Below are 18,862 nucleotides of genomic sequence, written 5' to 3' on the forward strand. Positions count from 1 at the left end.
TACTTTCAACAATAAATAATTTAAATTTTTTAAAAAAGAAAAGGAATCTCAAGGGTACAATTTGCAGAGTGGAGAGAGAGCTAGAATTGCAGGTTTGAAAAAAGGAAGTTCAGCATAGTATGGGAGCTATAGATAAGAATGAGTGGCTGGAGGAATTTTATTTTGGCTATGAAATAAGATAATAGGGATATGGAATATCTCAGGTTCTCTATTGACTCTTATGTAGTACACAGGTGGAAGCTAGAAGACTTGTAATTTCCTGCTTTCTTAATTGCCTTTCCTGGCTCATTTCTAGCTTTGTTTTTATAAGTTTTATTTTTAATGTATGTTTTTAGTTTCAGGATTTATCATAATAAGGCAAACGTTTTTTTTAAGAATAAAAATCTGAAATCTAGTGAAAAAAATTTATTCTAGTTTTCTAAATAGAAATAGTGATAGTTTTTAAAAAATTAAATGAAGCTACCTTTAACCAAAATCCAAACACTTTCAAGGTAGCTACTATACACTAAGGAACTAAAAGGAAAAGAAGTTCCTTCAAGTATTATATATATCAAAATACCTGACAGGTTTTTAAAGCCTCTTATTTTAAACAGCACAATTGGTTTTAATAATTGAATTGCTTTAAAAAGTTTATGGGAAAATGTTTTGTAGACTTCCAGGTAATGGTTATGGTATGGACTGAAATTCAATTTATAATGACAAACAGTATTGAAATAAAGAAGTTGGCATGTGCTCTGGAAACTAAAGAAGGATGCCTTTCTTATAGCCCACACTTCATCTACTAAGTGTATGCAGATGGGGTCAACTGAATGCTAGTGTGAAGGTCTGACACATGATACCTCCCATTCTAAGGCACCTGCTTCACCAAAAGTTAGGTGTGGAGTTCCTAGTCCTGATCCTATCAGTATATGTCGAATGTTCATCTTTTGTATTTACTTAACCAGATATATTTTCCTATACTTTTATAGTGAATTTAACATATATCTATATCTTATAAAAACCCATTGGCCCTAATGCTGTAACAACTAAAGACCAGCGTGGGCAGGGCTGTGAGTGTGGTGAGGCTGTGTGGCTTCTAATATATGTATATTAGAAGCGATGTGGCCTCTCTCTCTCTCTCTCTCTCTCTCTCTCTCTCTCTCTATATATATATATATATATATATATATATATGAACCAATTAACAGTCATTGTTAGTTCATGTCATTGGAATAGAGCTGACAGTATTTGTATTTAAAAGGATTGGATTTAATTGTGAATGAAAACCCAAGATAACAGCTAAAACAAGGATGAAATTTATTTTTCATCGAAATTAAGACTAAAGACAGATCAGAGCTGGGTATGTCTTTTGGATCTAAGATCCACCATTTTTGTTGCTCTGCTATCCTGTTCCTTTAAGCTCCCTTCTCTGGAGTGGCACATGCCACTTTTCACAGCTGTTGATCAGATCCCAGCCACAAGTACACACCAAGGTGCAAGGAAGGATAGAAAATGAAGCCATGAGTAAAAATAAATAAATAAATAAATAAATAAATAAAAAAATCCAGGGTAATGCCTTTATAAGGAAAGAAAGGGGAAAAGGATTTTCAGGGAAACTAGCAATCTCTGCCACAGGACTCTTAGTTCTAGAGTGGGCAGTCAGAGCATTGCATCCCCTTGGCTGCTATGATTGGTTCAGAGATAGGTTCATGTCCAAAGACTGTGAACTAAAAAGTGTATAAGAGATTGTAACAGAATTTGCAAATATACTAAGACAGGCAGACATGGTTCAATTATGGGAAATCCATTTTTCCCCCAGACTTATTGTGGATCCATGTAAGTTTGCAGCTGTTGGAGACTAGCATAAGAGGAAAGCCAAGGAAGAAAACTGATCCAAGAGATAGAGAGATTGAAAATTGGCAACATCTAAGCCTAGAACAGAGCATGCTTGAGCTTTGGCTAGCCCTGGATATTTCAATTAAGTGAGTCAATAACTTTACAATGGGCTTTTAATTTATAGGATGAAAAGCTTATTGATGAAAACAGGGGTCTGGAGGTAAAGGAAGTACTAAGGGAACATACCACTTGGATATTATTTTACTATTATGGATCAGCTCCATTTAAAAGTATACTATAGGTTAATATACTTTCATTCACAAAAATAAAAGAATGAAAGAACAAATAAGCCCACATCCAGGCACATTCTTGAAGAGTTTTAGAACAAGAAAAACTAAAGTATATTAAATTCTTTTTCACACAAAAAAATAATTATCCACAAAGAGATAAAAATTAGACACATCTGAATTCTCACCAGTAACACTGAATGCTAGAAGATAACAGAGAAATGCCTACAGCATTGCAGGAAAATAAATTCTAGCCTTGAATTCTACACTCACAAAATGTATTAACCAAATATGACAGAATTGGGATATTTAAAAGTGATTAAGAGCCTAGAAATTTTACCTGTATTTTAAATACATATTTGTATTTAACAGCCAACAACTGAGATCAGAAAAAACAGTTGTTCAAATGAAATATGTTTCCTCTCTTTCTTGTGAAATATATTTGTAGCCAGTAGCCATATTTGTAAGTTATATGTAACAATGTATTTATGTAATATGTAAATAATATGTAAGCAGTTCTATAACATAAACAAGAACTCAGGGTCCCCTTGGATCTTTTTTGTCTTGTTTTCCTTAGTGTATGAGTTTTGTTCTCAAGATTACCACAGGTTTTCAATGGCTGCTGGAGCTCTCCCTTCACATCTTAATTCCAGTTAGAAGTAATTTCTTAATAGGTGGAGTACTTAATAGCTATTTTCACCTATCTAAGGAGTGTCTTCTGAAATAGCACCCAGCAATGCTTTCTTAAATCACTACACCTGCATAGTTGAAAGATGAGGTATTTTATTTGGACACATTGCAGCCTGGGGGGAAAACATGGGACTGTTTTTCTAAGTAGGCAAAGAATGGATATCGAGGAGCCACTAGGTCCCACACCATCTAATAAGCAACCTTCCAAGTCTCATTTTGTAAAGTTAGTTGAGTTTGTACTCTCACAAACTAAGAAATAAAAAGGCATACAAACAGGAAAACAGGGAGCAATAAAGGAAAAGCTAGAAATGACAATGACCTATCAGGCTAACAACAGGACTGGAGCACCGTAGGGAAATGGTGGGCACCAGAGGGAGTCTCTGAAGATAAAAGATTACGTGCATGATATTATCCGATTAACAGGATGGACTAAACTTAAGGCATGATAAAACTTGCTATCCTGTACTAGTGGCCCGGTGCATGAAATTTGTGCATGGGGGGAGGGAGGTGTCCCTCAGCCGGGCCTGCATCCTCTCCAATCTGGGACCCCTCAGGGGATGTCCAACTGCTGGTTTAGGTCCAATCCTTGTGGGGTCCCTCTGTGTGGCCCACAGGGATTGGGCCTTAACCAGCAGTAGGACATTCCTCTTGCAATCCCAGACTGTTGGCTCCTAACCGCTCACCTGCCTGCCTGCCTGCCTGATTGCCTCTAACCACTTGGCTTTCCTGCCTGATTGGCCCCAACTGCCCCCCTGCCAGCCTGGTCACCTACAACCATGACTTTGTCTGGAAGGATGATCAGAAGGTCTCCCAGTCTAATTAGCATATTACCCTTTTATTAGTATAGACTAGAGGCCTGATGCACGAAGATTCTTGCAAGAATGGGCCTTCCTTCCTCTGGCTGATGGAGCCACATTTCTGCTTTCCCACACTGCCCAGAGTCCTGGAGTGGCTGGGGCGCTGTGGAATGTATAAAAATGAACCTATCATATTTGTTGGGTTAATTTGTATACTAACTCCTGATTGGCTGGTGGGCATCTCAAAGGTACAGTCAATTTACATCTTTCTCTTTATTCGTGTAGATAATAAAAGAGAAATATGCAAATAGACCAAATGGCAGAACAACCAAACAAGCAAACAAAGCATAATATGCTAATGATATGCTAAGTCTGCTCAACTGCTCCCTATAATGTGCACTGATCACCAGGGGGCAGATACTCTGACCAGTAGGTTAGCTTGCTGCTGGTTTTGGCTGATTGGGACTGAGAGAGATGGGCTGAACATGCCCTGGAGCCGTTTCAAGGTCCCTCCCAGCCCAATCATTAGCCTGGTCTGTGCCCTCTTGCAATCTGGGACCCTTTGGGAGATGTCAGAGAGCTGGTTTCAGCCTGATCCCACAGGCTATTCCCCTTGGGAAGGTGCCAAATGCAGGCAAGCGCTGTAGCAACAGTGTGAGCCTCTCCCAATTGGGACTGATTAGGTGTGAACCCATGGCAGGAACAGTGGGGCTGGGATGAGCGGAAGCAGCAGGTAGGAGCTGCAGGCGGCACTGGCCTGCAGGATTTGGCCTGATCCCTGCAGGCCACCCAGAGGACCCCATCTATACTCTAATTTGTTCACCTGTCCTCTAGTTCAATATAAAAAAAAGCTAATATGAAATCGCCCATAAATCCTATCTAATAAAAGAGTAATATGCAAATTGATTATCACTCCAACACACAAGATGGCTGCCCCCATGTGGTCAAAGTTGGCAGCCCCCATGTGGACACAAGATAGCTGCCAAAGATGGCCAGCAGGGGAGGACAGTTGGGATGGACCAGGCCTGCAAGGGAGGGCAGTTGGGGGCAAATAGACCTGCAGGGGAGGAGAGTTTGGGAGACCCAGGCTGGCAGGGTCCTTATCTTCCCCAATTACCCCTTAGACAACCCCTACATATACCCTTATCCCCCTGATGTCTGTGTCCATTGGTTAGGCTTGTATGCATGCATACAAATACTTTGTTTGATCTCTTCCTCCTTATCCTCACCCTTTCCCGCCTTCCCTCTGAGGTTTGATGGTCTGATCTATGCTTCTGTTTTTGTTCACCAGTTTATGCTGTTCATTCCACAAATGAGTGAGATCATGTGATATTTATCTTTCTCTAACTGACTTATTTTACTTAGCATAATGCTCTCCAGGTCCATCCATGCTATTGCAAATGGTAGGAGTTCCTTCCTTTTTACAGCAGCGTAGTATTCCATTTGGAAACAGCCTAAGTACCTACCAAGTTGTTTATTATTACTAATAATAATGTTATAAACATTCTCGTACATATTCTTTCTGTATACGCTCATATTTCTATTGGGTGTGAAATTGTGAAATTTAGTACTCCTCTGCTATCTTTATTTGAATCCACCTTTAAACATGGCTGCCAGATATAAAATTGCAGTGCTCTTTCCTTTTCTTAGAATTCACATTCCCATCTCTTCTTTATTTTCTCCATACACTCAGTCCTCCTCTGAGTTCTAATCATGTACTTTATTTATTGTCTATAGTTTGGTCATTGAAATACAAGCTCTATTAAGGATAACACTTGTGTTTAGTTTGGTATGGTAATGATTATTTTCTCAACATATAGAAGAGGTGCTCAAAAACGTTTACTGAATAATGTATTATTTTATATAGTTATTATGGCCCATAGCATGAAATCATGGAGACCCCAGAACCCTGCTCCCTAGCCCCTCCCTAGTCCCTCATGGGACCTCCATGAGTCCTGGACTCCCACCTTGCATGGCCAGCATGCTTCTGGATAGCCCCAAGTCCTGAAGTGCCACCCCAATTTCCTCCAGGTCACTCTAAGTGGCCACTGGGCTCCACCCTTGTGGGGCCATGGAAACCCTGGCAGAAGCCGCAACAAGTGGCAATCGGGACCCCCATGCCCTGAGCGACTGCAGGAACCCTGGTGGAAGCCAAGTGGAGTGGCTGCTGGACCCAGTCCCACTGCTCTGCCCCCTCTGTGCATGCTGCCATCTTGTGATGGCTTTACAGAGTGAGGGTCATTTGCATATTACCTCTTTATTATATAGAATGAGTAAGGCTCAATATCTCTTCATATATAATTACACATTGGTATTTTCTTTAAATGTGCAGACTATTGTAGCTTTTGCTACAAAATCTTATTCAGAATTTTATATGTGAATTTTGTAAATTAAGAAAATTTGCTATTTATATATTTTATGTCTAGCAAAGTTGTTATCCAGTTTGCTGTTGGCCTTTTGACTTTGTTTATGGTAAGTTTTTAATATGATTTATTTTTATGCAGTCAGTGTTGACTGTTTTTTGTTTTTTTTTAATATTTTATTGATTTTTTTATAGAGAGGAAGAGAGAGGGATAGAGAGTTAGAAACATCGATGAGAGAGAATCATTGATCAGCTGCCTCTTACACACCCCCCACTGGAGATGTGCCCACAACCAAGGCACATGCCCTTGACCAGAATCGAACCTGGGACTCTTAAGTCCACAGGCTGACGCTCTATCCACTGAGCCAAACCAGTTTCGACTGTTTTTTTTTTTCTTTAAGGCTTTATGTCCAATTAAAAAAGGCCTTCCTTACTTCAATATTATAAATAAATTCACAGCGATTTCTTTATAGATCTTTTATGTTTACTTTAAATATTTCCTCTATCAAAATCTATTTAATTTTAATGAATGAAGTGATGGTCCAACTTTCCTTTTACCTGACATGATTTAAGGAATCATTTCTGTCTTCCTCACCAATTTGTAATGACATCATTACCATAAAGAAAAGGCAATCCTGCTTGAATCTGTTTTTCTTTTACTCTGTTTCATTGTTTTGGTCTAATTTAGTTCTAGTGCTGTTATGATCATTTATTAATCTCAAGTGCTAAAGTTTCAAAATTATTTTGTATTTGTAATATACTCTATTTTAAACTTGGATGACTTCCACCTTTACTATTATTTTCCCCCCTGAATTTTATCTATTCTTAGAAAATTTTCTAGCTATCCTTACAGCTGTATGGCTTAAGTGAACTTAATACAATATAACTTTGTTTAAATTATAGAGGCATAAAAAAAAAAAAAAATCAAGGCCCAAACTGAAAACTACAATGAAAAATACATGCAAACAACCACAAATATTATTGACATGTTAATTAGGATAGTGTTAAATGTATAAATTAGTTTAGTGTGAAATTATATACCATGCAATTGTATCTTTCTATCCCAAAGCATTTTTTTAATATTTTTTATTGATTTTTTTACAGAGAGGAAGAGAGAGGGATAGAGAGTTAGAAATATTGAAGAGAGAGAAACATTGATTAGTTGCTGCCTCTTGCACACCCTCTACTGGGGATGTGCCCTCAACCAAGGTACATGCCCTTGACCAGAATTGAACCTGGGACTTTTCAGTCCGAGGGCCGACGTTCTATCCACTGAGCCAAACCGGTTTCGGCCCAAAGTATTTTTTTTTAACAATAAAGTATTTTTAATTAAGGCTTGTACATTATTTTTAGATATAATGCTATTGTACACAATAGATTACAGTATAGTATAAATATAACTTTTCTATGCACTGGGAAGCCAACAATTTTGTGTGACTCACTTTATTGTAATATTCACTTACTAGTAGTAATTGGCATGGTCTGGAACCAAACCTGTAATATTGCTAAGGTATGCCTGACAGTGGAGGAATAATTGAGGGCTATTAGGACCTTCCCTGGACCTTGTCCTGAGAAGGTGCCCCCAAACCAGAAGCTCAGACATGAAGTTACCTTCCTACTGTAACCCTAAAGGCCCTTGACCTAAAGTCTGGGACCTAAGTCCATCCCACCCAAATCCTGGGATCAAGATCCCCGAGTACAGCCAGGCTGGGGTCCAGAGCTCAAAGTATAGCCTGTTTGGAGCTGAGTCTGGCAGCACAGAGTTTACTCACTATGGCTCCATGAGGAGTTCTGTTGGATCTTGGTAGACAAGCCCGGGCTTGGGGTTCATGAGGTGGTGCTAGGGCCTGGGCCATCTGGACACTCTTATACTCTTTCACATTCTGTCTGCAAGCCATTGGTTTCTAAATACATCACTTTGGTTCACCATATTTCTTTAACTATAGGAGATACATAACAAGTTTTCCAAGTGGTAACATACTTCAAAGTGGAGGGTCACATTGAATTGGGGCCAAAGGTAGACATGGGACTCCAAAGGTAACCTTCAAATTCATTCCTTAATAACCCAACTGCTCATCTAAAATTTTGTGTTTTATTTCCTATCCCAATACACAACAGAAACAAACACTTAAGTTTTACTACATATAAAACACTATTCCATGAGTTTTACCCATGTTAATTCATCTTTGTAATCCTCAAGAAAATTGTATCTTCATATTAATCCAGTTTTACAGATTAGAAAATTTAGTCAGAGGGTGGTTAAATAGTAAGTTACTTAAGGTCACACAGCCTGTAAGTGACAGTACCTTTTATTATAGTCTGACTTGAGGGTTCATACTCTCAACCACTGTGCTATGACTATGATTATATATATATAACACTTATGATGAAGATGTCATTTTAAATCAGGATAAAAAAGTTTTAGTTTAAAGAGTTAGGGTAATTAAAATATTCAAGAAAATTTAATGTTGTTACATTTTTTTTTCATTATAGTATATGTCAAATGAACTAAAGCCTTGGATATAAAATGTACATTCTTTAAAAGTAGAAAATATATATATATATATTTAAATTAAAACAGTATTTTGAATAGGAGAGATGGATTCCTATACATAAATTTACAAACTGAAAATAAAAAATTTTGCAGATTTGACCACAAATCACTTAAGAAAATCCTATGACACAAAATACCACAAACAAATGAAAAGATAGACATAAAACAGAGATAATTTTATTATAGACAAGAGGCCCTGTGCATGAAATTCATGCACGGAGGTGTGTGTTCCTTAACCCAGCTTGCACCCTCTCTATTCTTGCACCCTCTCTAATCTGGAATCCCTGCCTTTTTAGGCCCAAGTAGGATTGGGCCTAAACAGGCAGTTGGACATCCCTCTCACAATCTAGGACTGCTGGCTCGCAACTGCTCACCTGCCTGCCTTCCTGACTGCCCCTAACTACTTCTGTCTGCCAGAATGAACAACCTCTAAATACTCCCCTGACAGCCCGGTTGATGCCTAACTGCTCCCCTGCCAGCCTGATTGCCCCTAACTGCCTTCCCTGCAGGCCTGGTCCCCCCCAACTGCTCTTCCCTTCAGGCCTGGATCCCCCTCAACTGCCCTTCCTGTAGGCCTGGTCACCCCCAACTTCCCTCCTCTGCTGGTCTGGTCACCTCTAACTGCCCTCCCCTGCAGGCTTGATTGCCCCAAACTATCCTCCTCTGCTGGCCATCTTGTGGTGGCCATCTTGTTTCCACATGGGGTCAGTCATCTTTGACTACATGGGGGCAGCCGTCTTGTGTGTTGGAATGATGATCAATTTGCACATTATTCTTTTGTTAGATAGGATAAAGGCCTGGTACACAGGTGGGGGCTTACTGGTTTGCCCTGAAGGGTGTCCCAGATCAGGGTGGGTATTCTTTTGGGGCATGGGGCAACCTGGATGAGGGGCCTGTGGTGGTTTGCAGGCTGGCCACACCCCCAAGGACCCAAGCAGGGGTCCTGTTATATTGGATTTATTTATCTTTTATAATTGAAACTTTATAGCCTTGAGTGGAGCCAAGCCTCTTGCTTGTTCTGTGACCACAGCCATTTTTGTTGGGATTTTTTAATCTTCTATAATTGAAACTTTGTAGCCTTAAGTGGCAGCTAAGGCAGGCCAGAGCTAGTGTAAAGCTTGGCTTCCTCCATTGCCAGGGAAACCCAAGTTTCCTGTTTTTCTCTGGGGCAGCAGCCATCTTGGTTGGGTCAATTTGTATACGCACTCCTGATTGGCTGGTGGGCGTGTTTTTGGATGTAGCAAAAGTAAGGTCGATTTGCATATTACTCTTTTATTAGATAGGATTGACTAAAAATCAATGAATGATACAATGGGAAAATAGGAAGTAGCAACAAATACCTCGCAGAGGAATATATAATGTCATAATAACCCTACATATATAAATTAAAACAACATTTTTTTTTTTTACCTCAAGTTAGTGATTCTATTTTTTAATGATATTTCTTAGTGTGGGTGTAGATATGAGAAATTTAATATTTCTGCATTGCTGAGTTGGAGGGTGTATGATTGGTAAAACCTCTCTGGAGAAAAATTTTGTAATGGATATATTGCCTTAAAAATTCTTACTTTGTCTTACAAACATTGTTAGCTTTTACCCCAGCATTTCTACACTAAGAAAGTTATTCTAATAAAATATTTGCATGCCTGCACATTTATTTTGTAAAGATTTTTGCTCGAGTGCTTATAGCAATACAGAAATTGGCAGCAATCTGTATATGCCTTCTGAGAGGATTGCTACGGTGAGTTGGAACAATTAACTTTGTTACTTTATCCTCAAATACACAATACTTCATTGTAGGATCTAAAGTTGCTTTCAGAAGTAGGGTCCCTACACTGCCAAGTCAAGGCTTGACTTGAGAGCACCAATGGTAGATCATTCAGAGGCTTATAAAAACATTGAAGATGGACTCCTGGGTTCTGTCTTTGAATCTTACAGCTTTGCCATAATGTGACTCTATTACATCACGTAACTTCAACTCTGCCACACACTAATTTAGTTTAGCAACTGGGTAGAATAAAACCTCTCTTTATGTCTAAAATAACTTCCTGAAGAAGAATTCCCTTCCCTTTAGAAAGCATTATCATCATCATCATCATCATCTGGATCATTTGTACTGTGTCAGTTTGTTTAAGCTGGGACCTAGTTTCCAGAACTTCCTTCTCTAAATAGTTCTGGGTTATAGTTGCTTAAAGAAGATACTTGCATAAGATTTGGAGGATGGAAATAAAGCAGTAGCCATTATCTTTTGAAGGCTGTTTTAGTCAGATATAGTGATGAACAGGTGTAGGGGTGATTCCTTTTTTCTTTTCTCTACTCCATTTATAGCTCTTCTTATCAATTTTTTATTATATTGACCAAAAACAGCTCCAGAAAAATGCTGGTCTGAGGATCTACAGTGGTGAGACCTACACGGAGAAGATACTTCCCCGTAGACTTCCTAAGAACTTCACCGTAATAGGGTTTTTGAATAAAATCCAAAACCCTCATTTAAATTTGAATTTCAGATAAACAACAAATACATTTTAATATAAATATGTCTCTGATACTACAAAAGTTAATTATAGCAAGGGAATATTGGTAATAGTCTAATAGCCCGTAATAGTCCTGACTAGGTTGGAGGATTAATCTTGACATTTTACTTTCATATCCATAGTCTTTTACTGCTGGGACATACTCATCAAAACTTATTTGTTGTTCATTTGAAATGTTGATTTAACTGGGAATCCTTCAGTTGTTAGTTGCTGGATCTGACTCTTCTAGTTTTGGTGGATTGATAGCCTGGTTTTAGATGAACTATCTCCTGACTCCTTCTCCAAGCCTCTAGCTCCTTTTCCAAACAAAAACTCCTCCAGCATCATCTACAGTTGTGTAAGGTCTACTTCCTAGAATAAATTGCATCCCCTACAATACTCACACTAACTCTGTTCATCTGATTTCCAATTTTTACTGTAGTAATAATGATAACAATAGAAAACAACCATAAATTCTAAGGTTTATTGAATATAACTCTATGCCAAACCCAATATTAAGCACTTTGCAATACTCTATATTACTAACTGTTAATTACCCATATTTAAATCTAATATATTGTAGAATTTAATTAAGACATGCCATTTATTTAAAAATTTCCACTGATCTCAGATATTCTATGCTCTTTTTTCTCCTTTTCTTTTTTCCATAAAGCAAATGTGAAGTGAGTTCAATTCTATGCTCTTCTTTCTTCCTTCCCTATTTTTCATTAAAGCAAGTATGAAGTGAGTTAATTATTTCAGACATCTGTATCTGATAATGAAAGAAACTGAGTCACCAAATTATTTAGATAAACTTTAAAAGTCATATATTGAGTTAATGGAACACTTGGGAGTAGAATTTACCATCTCTGAGATTCCAAGTTGCTGTCTTGACTTTTGTGCTGAGCAACACTATATATCTTTAGAAGAGAGAAAAAGATCAGTGTCCATTAAGTTTCTATATCCTGTGCAGAGACATTTATTCTTAGATCAAAATGAAACTTACACTATACATTTTAATACTTATTTTTAATCCAATAAGTTTTCATGTCCCTTTGTTGTTCTTAAGAAATCAAATTTTATATTCCTTATCAAGCATGTGTTTGAGCTCAACTTCTATATGTAAGCATAGTTTTCATGTAAGTTCCCCATAAGACTTGAACAATGAGTTTCATATGTAAAGAAAACTGTGTATTTTAAATAATCTCTGGAATTTCTTGCTATCTTAGAAGCTCTTTCTTTAAGAAGGAATTTAAATAAGAAAGATTTAGAACAAAAATCAAATAAAAAGGCAAAGGCAAATATTTTAGGAAATGAAGTGAACTGATTGATATGAAAGATTTCAAAGAAAAGGTAATATCAACCACTTATCCTTAACAAGTCAAAGTCCTGGAAACTTTCATGGAGAAAGATGTGATTTCAATGTAATTCCATGATTGCTATGAAAATTCTAAGCATGGTAAAACTATTTTTAATTTGTATTATAATTTATTTAATACAGGATTTCCAATACAATTGTTCACTTGTCTCTCCTTTAATTTGGGGTGCGATATTTGGTAACTATAAGTCAATTTCTTCTAGAGGTCCAACTCTCAGGTACCTTGTGTTACTGTTTATTTGTTATAAAATATTTATTTAGAGGAAGAAGTAGTGTTCTGGTGTTAAGCTATCTGCTGTCCAGAATTTGGAATATGAGGAGAAGAAAAAGGGAAAACTTGCCTAAATCATGAGGATTGATGTGAAGTACCTACTTTTAGTTTCATGAATTACTGTTTATTTTCATAATATGCATAAGCACATTTCTTACCTTAAATTAGATGTAATAATTTAGAAAACTTATCTTCTAATTCTAATAGCGAAGCTATTTTACAAATTGCCCACGATATTCAATCAAAATAATCATTTACATCTATATAGTGTTAGTGACTTGGAGAAAAACTTCTTGAAATATCTGTGGTGAAAGATAAATTGACTTTTCTAATCCATTGCAAATCAATCTCTTGGAAAATACAATAGGAAAACTACTGTGAAAAAAGATCACACAATTGGTTGTTGAGACAATAACATAGCTATAAAAGTTTTCAAATATTAATTCAAATATTAATTTCTGCACTTTTCTTGTTACAGACATACACCAGTTGATGGAACACTCTTTTAATGACATTGCTTTAGTGTTAGACCATAGTCTTTGGTATTCATTAGCTTGAGTTCAAATTCTGACTCTGCTATATTCCACTGGCCTTAAAATCATGTTTAACTTACTTAAGTAAATATGAAAATAATATTAGTACCTTCTTTAAAGTTTGCTGTGAGGATTTAATGAGATACAGTGGACCCTTGAACAATGCATAGGCAAGGAGGTAGGGGTACTAAACCTCTGTGCAGTCAAAATCCATGCATAACTTTAGGCTCCCCAAAAACTTAGCCTTGCCAATAACATAGTCAGTTAACACATATATTGTATGTTACATGCGTTATATACTGTAGTCTTACAATAAAGTAAGCTAGAGAAGAGAAAATGTGATTAGGAAAATTATAAGGAAAATACATTTATTTGAAAAAAATCTACATGTAAGTGGACCTGTGCAGTTTAAACTAATGCTGTTCAGGGGTCAATTGAACTATATGTGAAGCACTGGGAAGAATGTCTAGCACATACTTCAGAGTCAATCAAGTTAAGTCATTGTAATTACTGCATGCAGTTTCATAATATACAAAGAGCTTTTCCATACGTCATTAAACTTATTTCTCACAAAATCTCTGTGTGGGTAGATTTAAAAAGTTGTTATTATTTTTCATTGTACAATTGAGAAAACCAAGGGTCAAGTGTTTAAATGGCTATTTAAGTGTTTAAATGGTTGCACAGCTGGTAAATTATAAAACCAGGAGTTAAATTTGATGCTAGTTCTCCCTTGTTCCATCCTTCCCTTCAAGGCATGTCAAAAGCTTCATAAGTAGTTTTCTTCATACAGAACAAAGTCTTCCTGCTGTTTCCTTGGTCTGAGCCTCTTGGTCTCATGGCATAGCTTGACAAAGAACAGGAGCATCTAGAAATACTAGGATCTCATGATTACCTCTCCTTTTGTAGACTTCTTTTATAGGAGAGGTTCTTGTTAACCCTGTACTTCCCTTTCCTTTTCACAGCTACTGAAGAGCAAGTTCTATATGATTTATGCTTTCAGCACAGAGTGCAATATATCTGGTTAATGTGATGGTGACTATATTTTAGATGTTGGTAGCGTCAATTCCCAACACTAAGATGAGAGAAACGGCCATCTCTTTTCATGTGTTAGTGAATGGTCTGGCTTACCTTTCCCATTTGAATGTGTCTAGAAGATATAAAGGTTTCTTTTGTCCAGGTTTGGATAGTTTTACTTTTACCAGTCCAAAGAAATGTCCACTTCTTCATGTGGTTAAATCATGCATATAAATTCTCAGAGAGTAAGGCACATAAGAAATTCATACGGGACATTAAATGTTCTAGTAATTATGATCTCTATTTGGTTCAGAGTCAAAGAAAAAGAACCAAACCCAAGATGTGTTAAAAGAATAAAAGTTCCTTGTGTTAGTAAATTAAAAAGGGAGTTACAAAAAGCACATACTGCAGATGCATTTTCTCCAATAATGCCTTCAGGGAAACTTATATTTCGAAAAGAAAACTATTCAATTATACAGCAGCACCAAATGAGCTTGGTGTAAACAAACCATTGTCCACTATTCTAAATTAGGTAATGAACTTCCCATTAGCTAATTTAAAAACCAAACGATAAAATGAGTTTCAAAATTGTGTGGAATAAAGAAACATGTGTGAAGGTAAACAGAAAGCATTCAGGAATCTAAGTGCTAACTTGTGTATATCCACCCTCTACAGAAATGAGTCCTTTCGGATGAAACACTCTCTTCTGTCAAAGGTGTAAAATAAAACAACTCAGCCACACTTGTTCAAGGAGCAGCACTGTGCTCTCAAAATTCTGAGCTGAGGTCAGGGGTGCTATAGCAATTATGATAAAATGTAAGACTCCACTGTGTCCTGGACTCTTTGTTTATTGCACATAAAGGACTTCACATTGGAACAAATATAGAGAATTCCAGGCATTTCACTGTTAGTGGCCCAAGAGCAGATGACCTTTGCTTGGAAAGTAAAGCTGTCCTAAACCTAATAGAGTTTGAGAGCTGACTGCAGTAGACATGGTAGAAACTCTATTTTATTAAAGGTGAAGGGAGATTACCGTGGTGAACACAATATTGCCTACAATCTGCTTAAATATTCTCTTTTTTATAGGTTCTCCATAGGTGATCTAAAATTTTGATACCAGAATAAAAGCATGGATGTATATGACAAATAAGAATTCTAGTTAAAAAGAAGTCCAAGATTAATTTGAGTTCCCTCAGAAGTAAAGCCTGAGGCTATGATTTGAAAAATAGTAGGTTATTTGGCAAGTGCTCTCAGAAAACATTGTTAGAAGAGGAAAGAAGTGAGGCAGGAAAGGGAAAGTGGAAAATAAAGGCTACATTTTCAAGCCAGTCGCCATTGGAGCAAACTGAAAAGTAATCTTAAATTGGGATGCTGGGGTGCCTATGGGACAAGTACCTCAGAGTTAGCTAAAACCAAGAGCTAAAAAGCTAGGGAATTTGTACACATAATCTATCATTGGTTGGGAAGGGGAGGCAATTACATTTTAACAATAGTGATCAGATAGTACCTCCAGGCAACTGGATGGATATCCATTAGGGTCTTAAAATGGGGAGGCCTCAGGAAATATAGTTGGGGTATCTGCTACAATTTGTGAAAACAGATTTCTTTTGGATTTTAAAGCAATTGGTGCTACACCTTTAGAAATTTTCACACAGTTATACACACACATTTGTCTTACGGATTATCTTTAGTTGTTTTTAAACATAGAAGAGCAATGGGCATAAAGGCAGAAAACTCTAGCAGACTGATGCAGAATATGGTAAAGTGGAAAGAATAAATGCTTTGGAATTACATAGACCAAGACTTGAATCCTAACCTTATCAGCCAAGTGAATTTGAGCAAGTGATTTAATGTGCTTCATTTTCCTTTATTGGCAAAATGAGTAAATAATATGCATTTTGCAGAGTTGTCATAATATTGTTCAAGCTCCCAATCTGATTCTTGTAATATAATAGTATGTCAATGAGAATTAGTTGTGATCACCAACATCTTAACCAGGACTACCATTACCATCACAATCAGTAGCAGTAACATCATCACCATCATCTTCATCATCATCATCATCATCTACATCATCATCTTATCATTCTTTCTTGCTCAACATGCTTGGAGGTTTTTCTTTCAATTTAATGGAAAGAAATCAGAACAATCTTCAATCTTTAAAAACATGTGAGAAGGTCTCAGGATTCCTCTGAAATGAAATGTTTCATACTTTCATTGCATTTGACATTAGTAGTACACCGCTTATATTAGGACCCTTGGACAAATACTAACAGGGACTAACAACTTCAACAGAAAAAAAGTCATATAAATATTTATTTCAAAAATATTTAAAATAGTCATTACAGGAATTCTCCGAGTTACCACATATTTCATGACAATCTATTTTCTAAAATGAATCAATAGGATTAAGCCATTCCATTAAAATGCCATTTAGTTGCATCTCTATACAACCAGGTGCACCATTATATTGCCCCAGACACAGATTTAACACAGTAATTTCTTCCCTCTTCTCCGAAAATTATAGCATTAAAGAAAATAGTAGTGATGTAAAGTAACTATACCACCTGGTTATCACTGACTGAGTTTACATAAGTGAAGAATTTGAATAATTTAGGCTCCCAAAGGCATAGTAACCTAAATATAATGTGAACTGAGGCTGCCACTTTTTGTATGATACCTCAGTGATTCAGATGTCAAAAACCCAGAAGTAGTTCTACCTTAACTGAAAAATCCAATTAACCTGAAGATATTTTGCTCTTATCTAGCTCTATTTATTTATTTATTTAAATATATTTTATTGATTTTTTACAGAGAGGAAGGGAGAGGGACAGAAAGTTATTTTTAATATATTTTATTGATTTTTTTACAGAGAGGAAGGAAGAGAGATAGAGAGCTAGAAATGTCGATGAGAGAGAAACATTGACCAGCTGCCTCTTGCACACCCCCCACCAGGGATGTGCCTGCAACCAATGTACATGCCCTTGACGGGAATCGAACCCGGGACCTTTCAGGCCGCAGATCAACGCTCTACCACTGAGCTAAACCGGTTTCGGCTAGAGGGACAGAAAGTTAGAAACATCGATGAGAGAGAGAAACATCCATCAGCTGCCTCTTGCACACCCCCTATGGGGTATGTGCCCGCAACCAAGGTACATGTCCTTGTCCGGAATCAAACCTGGGACCCCTCAGTCCACAGGCCAACGCTCTATCCACTGAGCCAAACTGGTTTCGGCAGCTAGCTCTATTATTTTTAACTCGAAATGTTTTCATTAGTCCTGTTTTGTTTATTTTATAATTTTATCTTTACTGTTCAAAGTATTACAGATATCTTATTTATTTTACTGTCTTCCCTCAACCTACCCTGTGCCTCAATATCTTTCCTAGAATGATTAATAGGTATTTCAATACAATGTAAACTAAAACAGTGAAGTTTATTTCACCTATTCTACACCAACATGCTCCTCCTCCAAGCAAATCTCTGTGAGTGCTCTTTGATTCTTTCCTTTCCAGTCCATCAGCTCTAAAGGTTTTGCCTTCAAAATATGTTCTGACCCTATCTATTCTCACTGCTCCCATCAATTTCAAACCATCAGTATTTGTTGCCAGAGCTACTTTAAGATCTACACATTGAACTTCTTTTTTCCAAACCCTAAAACCATTTATCAACCAATCTAAAAAGGCATCTTAAAAAACACACCAAAAAAATTGAACTAGATCCTATAAATTTTATGCTTGAAATTTTCTAGTAATTTAAGATCATACTCCAAAAATGTTTTAAATGCTTAGCAAATATATCTTACGTGATCTTTAGCCCCTTGGAACTCTTATTTCTAACACACTCCCTCTTACTTTCCAGGCACAGTAGCTTTGTTTTTCAGGGACATACCAAGTTTCTTTCTGACCATGGACTTGTTTTCTTGTCATCTTGGGTATTCTTTTTCACATATCTTGTTATTCCTATCTCTTTATAACTCAGTTCTGAGCTCAAATATCATCCTTTCAAGGAGCTTGCTTTAGCAGCCCCATTTAATATCACCTCCATATCTTCAGTCACTCTAGATATAATACATTTTTATCTTTGTATAATTCACAACTTTCGAAAGAGTCTTGTCTATTCCTCTCTCAATTTCCCACTGATCTTGGAGCTCTGAACTCAAATATTTTACTTCCCAGAACAATAAAATTGCTGCTTTCTGTTGGAGCTCTATCTCTTCATGGGCCACAAAATCAGCAGGGTCTTGAGAGAAAAATGTCAAAACTGTGTGTGAATCTCACCCAGAGTGCTTTGTTCTTTTTTAAGAGTAAGTTCTCTACTTTAGGTTTTCTAGGTTCCCTTGCTATTATATAAAGACCTTTTAAAAAAAATTAGCTCACATGATTATGGAGGCTGAGTAGTCCCAAGATCTGCTTTGGCCAGTTCGAAACTTAGGGGAGCTGATGATGCAGTTCCAGTCCAAGTCCTAAAGCCTATAAATCAAAAGAGACAGTAATCTAAGTTCTAGTCTGAAAACCAGCAGGCTCAAGATGCAAGAAGAGCAGGTGTTTCAGTTTGAGTCTGAAGGTAGCCCAGGGAAGTTAGGCAGAAGGAATTCCCTCTTACTCAGCTTTTTTGTTCCATTCAGGTGTTCAGTTGATTGGATGAAGC

The sequence above is a fragment of the Pipistrellus hanaki genome, assembly GCF_964339955.1.
Source record: "Pipistrellus hanaki genome assembly, chromosome: 2".
Taxonomy (NCBI): Eukaryota; Metazoa; Chordata; class Mammalia; order Chiroptera; family Vespertilionidae; genus Pipistrellus; species Pipistrellus hanaki.